We start from the raw sequence: 11,716 nt of genomic DNA on the forward strand, positions 1-11,716 counted from the left end.
GATTCTGTGGCCCTCATTAACAATTCTGTGTCCCTGAGTAATGCTTCTCTGTCCCTAAGTAACGTTTCTCTGTCCCCAAGTAACGTTTCTGTGGCCCTAACTCTGTCCCTAATACAGAGCGGTCTGCCTCTCTTGAATGACTGGAGGCAAATGAAGAATTCTAAAATGGCCGCTATTTATAGCTCGACCATTACACAGTGCTGGCTGCCTGGCTGCTGATTGGCTAATGCGATCACATGTCATTAAGGAATGCATTATGGGTCAGCGCGCCTTGTCTGCGCGCCTTCCCAGACATCCCCGCTCCGTCGCCGCACATGTCCGCCGCCATTTTAGGAAAAATTTCGATTCGCGCGTCCGAAGTAGGCTATTTTTCGGATTCGGCGCGAATCGAAAATTTTCCAATATTCGACTCGAATTCCACTTCGCCTACTTCGATTCGCTCATCTCTAATTACCATCATTACTAGTATAGTGTTTGTACAGATCAAAATATTGATCACGAACAGAACTATACTAGTACTTCCTTTGGATAGTGTCCCCAAAAACGCAGTATTAGCAGGATCGGCATCGTTCGCTGCCAGCACTAGTGTTTAGCCCCTCCACTGTTTTTCACATACTATTTTTATCAATTGATTGTGGGCCAAAGCAATTTATACGCAAAACAATACATCGCCACCCGCTCAAATCAGCTTTTGCCAGATATTTCGCATGAAAACCTGTTACAGTTTCTGAATTTAAAACTTTTTTGGGCCTAACCCTCAACATGGGCATTACAAAAAGGAATGAATTGCGGTCATATTGGCCCACAGTCTCAATTAATCATGTGCCCATATTCTCTGCTGTTACGTATATGCCCAACATGGACCGCAACATACTGGTACATCGCTGGACTTTAAGTGGGTATACCGGGAAGATACCTGCAGCTACAGGCATCAACCTGGTATGTTTTTTTTCAGCTGGCGGGAAGCTTTCATCCTGGTATTGTTTTTTTCAGCTGGCGGTCAGTGTTCATGTAAAAACAATTCTAGCCGCAAATTGGCCGCTGGATTGCTTTTTCAAGCTGCGGGATGGGACTCCCCCACCCCTCCTATCATCGTCCAAGGTTTTCTGGAGCTCTCCCGTCCCACAGACGAACCCAAAAATGCAGTCAGCAGTTCTGCTGGCTAACAATAGAGCTGATCGGATACTGGAATGCCTCCAATCATCTCTATGGTCTAAGAGACTGGAAGCTACGAGCATTTCATCATTTTCGTTTGCCAGATGTAAACAGCACCATCTTAAAATTGGGAAAGCATCTGATCACATCTTGGTGTGATCAGATGCTTTAAAGGCAGAGGAGAGATCTAGAGTCTAATAGACCCCAGATTTCTCAGAAAAGAGTATCTGTCACTGCCTATTGTATATAAAAGTGATCAAACAAAATTGAAACGGACAGTGTAAAAATAATTTTTGAAAAGCAAAATAAATAATGGAAAAAAAAAATTTACCCCCACCCCCATGCTCACGGACAAAGACAAACGCAAGTGGCGGTCCCATGGTGAAATATAAACAGAGATCACCAGTATGTAAACAGAGATGAGGTATCACCGCGAATGTCACATCGAGGGCAGGAGTTCTAGCACTAGCAATCTTAAGTGGTTACCTGTAAAGGCTTTTATAGTGTCACCTATGGATATTACAAATTTACATAATTTGTCGCCATTGAACGGGTGTGCGTAATTTTAAAGCTTGTCAAGTTTGGTATCCATTTACTCAGCGTAACATAATCTGTTATATTTTATCAAACAATTTGACAATATATTGTGTTTTTGTGCATTAAAATTCTAAAGTGTATTTTTTTTCAAAAAATATGTTTGAAAAATCATTGCGCAAATACTTTAAGAAATAAAAAATTTCAGCACCCACCGTTTTATTCTCTAGGTCCTCTGCTTTAAAACATATATAATGCTGGAGGTTCAAAGTAATTTTCTAGCAAAAAAACTGTTATTTCAAGTAAACAAAAAGTGTCAGGATAGGCTTGGTCTTCAAGTGGTTAGAAAAGTGGGTGATGTCTGGCATAAGCTTCTAATGTTGGATAGTAAAAAGCACCCCCCCCTTCCCAAATGACCCCTCTTTGGAAGGGTATTTGCTAAGAGGCATGGTGAATATTTTGCAGATCTCATTTGTTGCCACAAGTTTTTGGAAAACAAAAATGTATTTTTTCTTTTTTTTTTATTCTTTTTCAAACCCCGGGGACAAAAATGATGTCTGAAAAATACTCACCAAGCCTATCAAATTATTTTGGGTGTCTGCTTTTCAAAAAGGGGTCATTTGAAGGGTGTTTGTACTATCCTGGCATTTTATGGCCTCTGAAACTGTGATAGGTAATGGGGAAGTGATATGAGGAAATATACCCTGTGAAAGCTTGGAGGTGGTCATTGGATTTTTGCGGGCCTGTATGCGGCTTGGCTGTCAAAAAGTCTCTCACATGTGGTACCCCCATACTCAGCAGAAGTATAAGAATATGTTTTGGGGTGTTATTCCACATATACCCATGGCATTTGTGAGCAATATATCTTTTAAACGACAACTTGTGTGTAAAAAAAAAATTTAATTTTCCAAAAATTTGTGGCAAAAAATAAAATTTTCCATGGACTCAAAATGCCTCTCAGCAAATTCCTCGGGGTGTCTACTTTCCAAAAATGGGTCATTTGGGTTTTTGGTACTGCCCTGGCATTTTAGCACCTTAGGAAATGTGATAGGCAGTCAGAAAGTAAAAGCTGTCTAAATTGCAATATATACACCATAGTTTGTAGACGCTATAACTTTCACACAAACCAATTAATATACATGTATTGAGTTTTGTTTACCAAACACATGTAGCAAAATACATTTTGACCTAAATTTATGACTAACCTTAAGTACACTATATATTTTCATAACCGAAAGTAAAAAATGTTTTTTTCCCCAAATGTTTGGTCTTTTTTCATTTCCATCACATAAAATAAAAAGCCCATTGGTGATCAAATACCACCAAAAGAAAGCACTATTTGTGCGAAAAAAAAGGACATAAATTTTGTTTGGCATTGCATGACCACGCAATTACCAGTTGAAAAAGCGCAGTGCGAAATAGCAAAAAATGGCCTGGTCATTAAAGGATAAGTTCACCTTTGGGACATGTTACATGTTCCACCCGTTTTTAGTGTGGAACATGTAACATGTTCCCACTGCCGCAGCCACACCTACCGCTGCCCCCCTCCCTCTGACAGGTAGTACAGGGAGAAATGTCCCTGTACTATGTCAAATTTGAAAACAGTGGGGCTCCACCCACACGGCTGCGTCACTCATTCCCAGAGTTCAATGAACTATCACGGTGCTCATTGAAGCTTCCTGTCAGAATATCTGCTTGCTTGTACATCCTGTACAGCAGGCAGATATTCTGCCATTTCTGCAGGAGACCTGCATGGCATCAGCGATCTACTGATCACTGGTGCAATGCTTTCCGGGCTACTGCAGACAAAAATACTAATATCACATTTTTTTACCTGCAAAAAAAGTGCATATATTATTTTTGTCCAAAAGGTGAACTTATCCTTTAACCACTTCCCGACTGCCCTATAGCAGAACTACTGCTACAGGGCTGCGAAAAATCATGTATATATATGTGATTTTTAAAATTTCCGGGTAGGGGGCACGTGCGCGCCCTACCCACGCTGCCATTGGCGGCTACAGCTGTTGATCACTGAGTCCTGGCCGAAGATTCCCCACTGACACCCGCCGATTGCCGGGGAACACTGAAGGGGGAGAGTTCTGTATGTAAACAATACAGATCTCTCCAGCAAAGCAATACAAAGCAGCGTGCTTACATAGTAAAGCACAGCACACACAGTAAAACAGACACAACACACAGTTAACCCTTTGATTGCCCCATATGCTAACCCCTTTCTGCCCAGTGTCATTAGTACAGTGTCAGTGCTTTTTATTAGTACTGATCACTGTATTATGTCACTGGGGATGTCAGTGGCAGTTAGTTCCCCTCCAGTGTCAGAATGCCCACCACAGTCCCGCTATAAGTTGCTGATTCCCACCATTACTAGTATAAAAAAAAAATTCCAGTATATATACCACCATTTGTAGGCACTATAACTTTCACGTAAACCAATTAATTTACACGTATTGGGATTTTTTTTCATAAAGACATGTAGCAGAATACATTTTGGCCTAAATTTATGACAAAATTAGATTTTTTTATTTTTTTACTGGACATATTTTATAGCAAAAAGTCAAAAATATTATTTTGTTCAAGATTGTCAGTCTTTTTTTGTCTATAGCGCAAACAATAAAAAAAAACAGAGGCGATCAAATACCACCGAAAGAAAGCTCCATTTGTGGAAAAAAAAGGACATACTGCAAATTTAATTTGGGTGCAGCACTGCATGTCAAAGTAACGCAGCGCCATATTGCAAAAAACGGCTTGTTCAGGAAAGGAGGTAAATCCTCTGGGGGACAAGTGGTTAAATCTTCTGGATTATTATTATTATTATTATACAGGATTTATATAGCGCCAACAATTTGCTCAGCGCTTTACAATATAAAAGACAATACAGCAACAATACAGTTCAATACAAGAAGGATAGGAGGGCCCTGCTCCTTGGAGCTTACAATCTAGGAGGGGAGGGGGGGGGCTAGTGATACAAAAGGTAGTAACTGTGGGGGATGGACTGGTTGGAAGAGTAGAAGATTCATTAGACAAAGTCGTGCCCTGGAGCGACTATGGCGCAAAACCAAATCCCAACAAGCCTTCACCCGCTACAAATCTGCCTTCCACACCTACACCTCCTCCCTTTATGCTGCCAAACAGGCCTACTTCTTGACCCTCATCAAGGCCCTCTCCTCCAATCCTCGCCGACTCTTCTCTGCCTTCAACTCTCTACTCTCTCCACCCCCACCTCCACCCAGCACCTCACTCACTGCCCTTGAGATTGCCAATCACTTCAAAAACAAGATTGACACAATTCGCAAGGACATTGCCGCAACTCACACACCCTCTCAACCCGTCCCCTCTCACACAGCTACCCCCTTATCCCCCCTCCCCCTCGACATAACCTGCAGGGACTTCGTCGCTGCTCAAACTCTCTCCAACCCCCTTCACCCTCACTCAGCTACCCCCTCATCACCCCTCTCCCACGGCCCCACCACTGCTCTGACCTCCTCTTCCACCCCACCCTACATTCCTCATATTGAAGCTCCCCCCACACTCCGCACCTTTGACCTTACTACCATCGAGGAAGTCTCCAAGATCCTCTCTGATGCCCACCTCACCACCTGCCCCCTCGACCCTATCCCCTCACAACTCCTACGACCTTCCTCCTCCTCCATCCTACGCTCCCTCACCCACATCTTCAATCTCTCCCTCTCCTCAGGCACTTTCCCCTCCCCTCTGAAACATGCACACATCACCCCCATACTTAAAAAGCCCTCCCTGGACCCCAATGACCCAAACAACCTCAGACCCATCTCCCTGCTCCCATTTACATCTAAACTCCTCGAGCGCCTAGTCTACACCCGCCTATGCTCTCACCTCAACGACAACAACCTCCTCGATCCCCTATAGTCCGGCTTCCGTCCCCTACACTCCACCGAAACTGCCTTACTCAAACTCTCCAACGACCTGCTAACCGCCAAAGCTAATGGCCACTATTCAGTGCTCCTACTCCTTGACCTCTCTGCGGCCTTCGACACAGTCGACCACCCCCTCCTCCTCAAAAAACTACACTCCCTCGGCCTCAGAGATTCTGCTCTCTCCTGGCTCTCATCCTACCTGTCACAACGCTCCTTCAGCGTTACCTATAATGCTACCACCTCCCCCTCACTCCCCCTCTCTGTTGGGGTCCCGCAAGGCTCTGTCCTCGGGCCCCTTCTCTTCTCCATCTATACCTCCTCCCTTGGCCAACTCATACACTCTCACGGCTTCAACTACCACCTCTATGCCGACGACACACAAATCTATCTCTCAACCCCCCACCTCACCCCCTTGGTCTCAGCCCGAATCACACACCTACTGAGCGACATATCAGACTGGATGTCGCTCCACTTCCTTAAATTGAACCTCTCCAAAACCGAGTTTCTTGTCTTCCCCCCAGCCCGGACACCACCCCCCATTGATTTCTCCGTCACATCCAACAACGCTACCATCAAACCCGCCCTGCAGGCCAGAGTACTTGGTGTCATTCTGGACTCCAACCTATCCTTTCAACCCCAAGTCCAATCTTTAACAAACTCGTGCAGACTCCACCTCCGCAACATCGCCAAAATCCGCACGTTCCCAACCCCAGAAACCACTAAACAGCTCATCCACTCCCTCATCATGTCACGACTCGATTACTGCAACTCCCTCCTCACTGGCCTGCCTCGCCGCTGGCTATACCCGCTTCAGTCGATCCTGAATACGGCTGCCAGACTCATTCACCTTTCCAACCGCTCTGTCTCCGCCACCCCCCTCTGCCAATCCCTCCACTGGCTTCCGATTGCGCAACGGATCAAATTCAAAATCCTAACGCTGGAGTACAAAGCTGTCCACCATACTGCCCCGAACTACATCACTGACCTAATATCCAAGTACCGCCCAGCACGCACACTCCGCTCCTCACAAGACCTCCTTCTCTCTAGTTCCCTGGTCTCCTCCTCCCATGCCCGCCTCCAGGACTTCTCCAGGGTGTCACCCATCCTCTGGAACTCCCTGCCCCAACCCATCAGATTATCACCTACTCTCCTCTCCTTTAGGCGCACCCTGAAAACCCATCTCTTCAGGGAAGCCTACCCCACCCCCTGCTAACTTGCCGACCTCCTCCACTCTTCCTACCACTCCATCCCCCACAGCTATCTCCTCCTGTGCCACCATCCCCTCCCTCCTAGATTGTAAGCTCGAAAGAGCAGGGCCCTCGATCCCCTCATGTTTTGCATTGTATTAGTATTGTTCTGTCACATGTTCTGTCCCCCTTTGTAATGTACAGCGCTGAGCGAACTATTGGCGCTTTATAAATACTGTATAATAATAATAATAATAATTAGCTGAGGGCAGGATAGGCTTCCCTGAAGAGATAGGTTTTCAGAGATCGCCTAAAAGTGAGCAGAGTAGGCCATAGTCTGATAAATTGGGGTAGAGAGTTCCATAGGATGGGGGAAGCTCTGGAGAAGTCCTGGAGACGAGCATGGGAGGAGGAGACAAGGGAGCTAGAGAGCAGGAGGTCGTGCGAGGAGCAGAGAGTACGGTTTGGGTGATATTTGGAGACAAGATTGGTGATGTATTTTGGGGCAGAGTTATAAATGACTTTATTTGTTAATGTTCTGAATTTTATCCATTGGGCAATGGGAAGCCAGTAGAGGGATTGGCAGAGAGGGGTGGCTGATACAGAACGGTTAGTAAGGTGGATGATGGGTAAATCCTCTGGAGGGCAAGTGGTTAAACCTTCTGGATGGCACGTGGTTAAGGGGGTAAGTCTCCTGGATGGCAAGTGGTTAAATCTTCTGGATGGCAAGTGGTTAAGGGGATAAGTCTTCTTGATGGCAAGTGGTTAAGGGGGTAAGTCTCCTGGATGGCAAGTGGTTAAACCTTCTGCATGGCAAGTGGTTAAGGGGGTAAGTCTTCTGGATGGCAAGTGGTTAAGGGGGTAAGTCTTCTGGATGGCAAGTGGTTAAGGGGGTAAGTCTCCTGGATGGCACGTGGTTAAGTCTCCTGGATGGCAAGTGGTTAAGGGGGTAAGTCTCCTGGATGGCACGTGGTTAAGTCTCCTGGATGGCAAGTGCTTAAGGGGGTAAGTCTTCTGGATGGCAAGTGGTTAAGGGGGTAAGTCTTCTGGATGGCAAGTGGTTAAGTCTCCTGGATGGCAAGTGGTTAAGTCTCCTGGATGGCAAGTGGTTAAGGGGGTAAGTCTTCTAGATGCCAAGTGGTTAAGGGGATAAGTCTTCTGGATGGCAAGTGGTTAAGGGGGTAAGTCTTCTGGATGGCAAGTGGTTAAGTCTTCTAGATGGCAAGTGGTTAAGGGGGTAAGTCTCATGGATGGTAAGTGGTTAAGGGGGTAAGTCTCATGGATGGCAAGTGGTTAAGGGGGTAAGTCTTCTGGACGACACGTGGTTAAGTCTCCTGGATGGCAAGTGGTTAAGTCTCCTGGATGGCAAGTGGTTAAGTCTCCTGGATAGCAAGTGGTTAAGGGGGTAAGTCTCCTGGATGGCAAGTGGTTAAGGGGGTAAGTCTCCTGGATGGCAAGTGGTTAAGGGGGTAACTCTCCTGGATGGCAAGTGGTTAAGGGGGTAAGTCTTCTGGATGGCAAGTGGTTAAGGGGGTAAGTCTTCTGGATGGCAAGTGGTTAAGGGGGTAAGTCTCCTGGATGGCAAGTGGTTAAGGGGGTAAGTCTCCTGGATGGCATGTGGTTAAGTCTCCTGGATGGCAAGTGGTTAAGGGGGTAAGTCTTCTGGATGGCAAGTGGTTAAGGGGGTAAGTCTCATGGATGGCAAGTGGTTAAGGGGGTAAGTCTTCTGGATGGCAAGTGGCTAAGGGGGTAAGTCTTCTGGATGGCAAGTGGTTAAGGGGGTAAGTCTCATGGATGGCAAGTGGTTAAGGGGGTAAGTCTCCTGGATGGCAAGTGGTTAAGGGGGTAAGTCTCCTGGATGGCACGTGGTTAAGTCTCCTGGATGGCAAGTGGTTAAGGGGGTAAGTCTTCTGGATGGCAAGTGGTTAAGGGGGTAAGTCTCCTGGATGGCAAGTGGTTAAGGGGCTAAGTCTCCTGGATGGCACGTGGTTAAGTCTCCTGGATGGCCCGTGGTTAAGTCTCCTGGATGGCACGTGGTTAAGTCTCCTGGATGGCAAGTGGTTAAGGAGGTAAGTCTCCTGGACGGCAAGTGATTAAGGGGGTAAGTCTCCTGGATGGCAAGTGGTTAAGGGGGTAAGTCTCCTGGACGGCAAGTGGTTAAGGGGGTAAGTCTCCTGGACGGCAAGTGGTTAAGGGGGTAAGTCTCCTGGATGGCAAGTGGTTAAGGGGGTAAGTCTCCTGGATGGCACGTGGTTAAGTCTCCTGGATGGCAAGTGGTTAAGGGGGTAAGTCTTCTGGATGGCAAGTGGTTAAGGGGGTAAGTCTCATGGATGGCAAGTGGTTAAGGGGGTAAGTCTTCTGGATGGCAAGTGGTTAAGGGGGTAAGTCTCATGGATGGCAAGTGGTTAAGGGGGTAAGTCTCCTGGATGGCAAGTGGTTAAGGGGGTAAGTCTCCTGGATGGCACGTGGTTAAGTCTCCTGGATGGCAAGTGGTTAGGGGGGTAAGTCTTCTGGATGGCAAGTGGTTAAGTGGGTAAGTCTCCTGGATGGCAAGTGGTTAAGGGGGGTAAGTCTCCTGGATGGCACGTGGTTAAGTCTCCTGGACGGCAAGTGGTTAAGGAGGTAAGTCTCCTGGACGGCAAGTGGTTAAGTCTCCTGGATGGCAAGTGGTTAAGGGGGTAAGTCTCCTGGACGGCAAGTGGTTAAGGGGGTAAGTCTCCTGGACGGCAAGTGGGTAAGGGGGTAAGTCTCCTGGACGGCAAGTGGTTAAGGGGGTAAGTCTCCTGGACGGCAAGTGGTTAAGTCTTCTGGATGGCAAGTGGTTAAACCTTCTGGATGGCAAGTGGTTAAGGGGGTGGGTCTTCTAGATGCCAAGTGGTTAAGGGGGTAAGTCTGGACGGCAAGTGGTTAAAGGGGTAAGTCTCCTGGATGGCAAGTGGTTAAGTCTCCTGGATGGCAAGTGGTTAAGGGGGTATGTCTTCTAGATGCCAAGTGGTTAAGGGGATAAGTCTTCTGGATGGCAAGTGGTTAAGGGGGTAAGTCTTCTGGATGGCAAGTGGTTAAGTCTTCTAGATGGCAAGTGGTTAAGGGGGTAAGTCTCATGGATGGTAAGTGGTTAAGGGGGTAAGTCTCATGGATGGCAAGTGGTTAAGAGGGTAAGTCTTCTGGACGACACGTGGTTAAGTCTCCTGGATGGCAAGTGGTTAAGTCTCCTGGATGGCAAGTGGTTAAGTCTCCTGGATAGCAAGCGGTTAAGGGGGTAAGTCTCCTGGATGGCAAGTGGTTAAGGGGGTAAGTCTCCTGGATGGCAAGTGGTTAAGGGGGTAAGTCTTCTGGATGGCAAGTGGTTAAGGGGGTAAGTCTTCTGGATGGCAAGTGGTTAAGGGGGTAAGTCTCCTGGATGGCAAGTGGTTAAGGGGGTAAGTCTCCTGGATGGCACGTGGTTAAGTCTCCTGGATGGCAAGTGGTTAAGGGGGTAAGTCTTCTGGATGGCAAGTGGTTAAGGGGGTAAGTCTCATGGATGGCAAGTGGTTAAGGGGGTAAGTCTTCTGGATGGCAAGTGGTTAAGGGGGTAAGTCTCATGGATGGCAAGTGGTTAAGTCTCCTGGATGGCAAGTGGTTAAGGGGGTAAGTCTCCTGGATGGCACGTGGTTAAGTCTCCTGGATGGCAAGTGGTTAAGGGGGTAAGTCTTCTGGATGGCAAGTGGTTAAGGGGGTAAGTCTCCTGGATGGCAAGTGGTTAAGGGGGTAAGTCTCCTGGATGGCACGTGGTTAAGTCTCCTGGATGGCACGTGGTTAAGTCTCCTGGATGGCAAGTGGTTAAGGAGGTAAGTCTCCTGGACGGCAAGTGGTTAAGGGGGTAAGTCTCCTGGACGGCAAGTGGTTAAGGGGGTAAGTCTCCTGGACGGCAAGTGGTTAAGGGGGTAAGTCTCCTGGACGGCAAGTGGTTAAGGGGGTAAGTCTCTTGGATGGCAAGTGGTTAAGGGGGTAAGTCTCCTGGATGGCACATGGTTAAGTCTCCTGGATGGCAAGTGGTTAAGGGGGTAAGTCTTCTGGATGGCAAGTGGTTAAGGGGGTAAGTCTCATGGATGGCAAGTGGTTAAGGGGGTAAGTCTTCTGGATGGCAAGTGGTTAAGGGGGTAAGTCTTCTGGATGGCAAGTGGTTAAGGGGGTAAGTCTCATGGATGGCAAGTGGTTAAGGGGGTAAGTCTCCTGGATGGCAAGTGGTTAAGGGGGTAAGTCTCCTGGACGGCAAGTGGTTAAGGGGGTAAGTCTCCTGGACGGCAAGTGGTTAAGTCTTCTGGATGGCAAGTGGTTAAACCTTCTGGATGGCAAGTGGTTAAGGGGGTGGGTCTTCTAGATGCCAAGTGGTTAAGGGGGTAAGTCTGGACGGCAAGTGGTTAAGGGGGTAAGTCTCCTGGACGGCAAGTGGTTAAGGGGGTAAGTCTCCTGGACGGCAAGTGGTTAAGGGGGTAAGTCTCCTGGATGGCAAGTGGTTAAGGGGGTAAGTCTCCTGGATGGCACGTGGTTAAGTCTCCTGGATGGCAAGTGGTTAAGGGGGTAAGTCTTCTGGATGGCAAGTGGTTAAGGGGGTAAGTCTCATGGATGGCAAGTGGTTAAGGGGGTAAGTCTTCTGGATGGCAAGTGGTTAAGGGGGCAAGTCTTCTGGATGGCAAGTGGTTAAGGGGGTAAGTCTCATGGATGGCAAGTGGTTAAGGGGGTAAGTCTCCTGGATGGCAAGTGGTTAAGGGGGTAAGTCTCCTGGATGGCACGTGGTTAAGTCTCCTGGATGGCAAGTGGTTAGGGGGGTAAGTCTTCTGGATGGCAAGTGGTTAAGGGGGTAAGTCTCCTGGATGGCAAGTGGTTAAGGGGGTAAGTCTCCTGGATGGCACGTGGTTAAGTCTCCTGGACGGCAAGTGGTTAAGGAGG

Source organism: Staurois parvus, unplaced genomic scaffold (assembly GCF_062004578.1).
Source record: "Staurois parvus isolate SC_StPar_1 unplaced genomic scaffold, SC_StPar_1.0 ptg000704l, whole genome shotgun sequence".
Taxonomy (NCBI): domain Eukaryota; kingdom Metazoa; phylum Chordata; class Amphibia; order Anura; family Ranidae; genus Staurois; species Staurois parvus.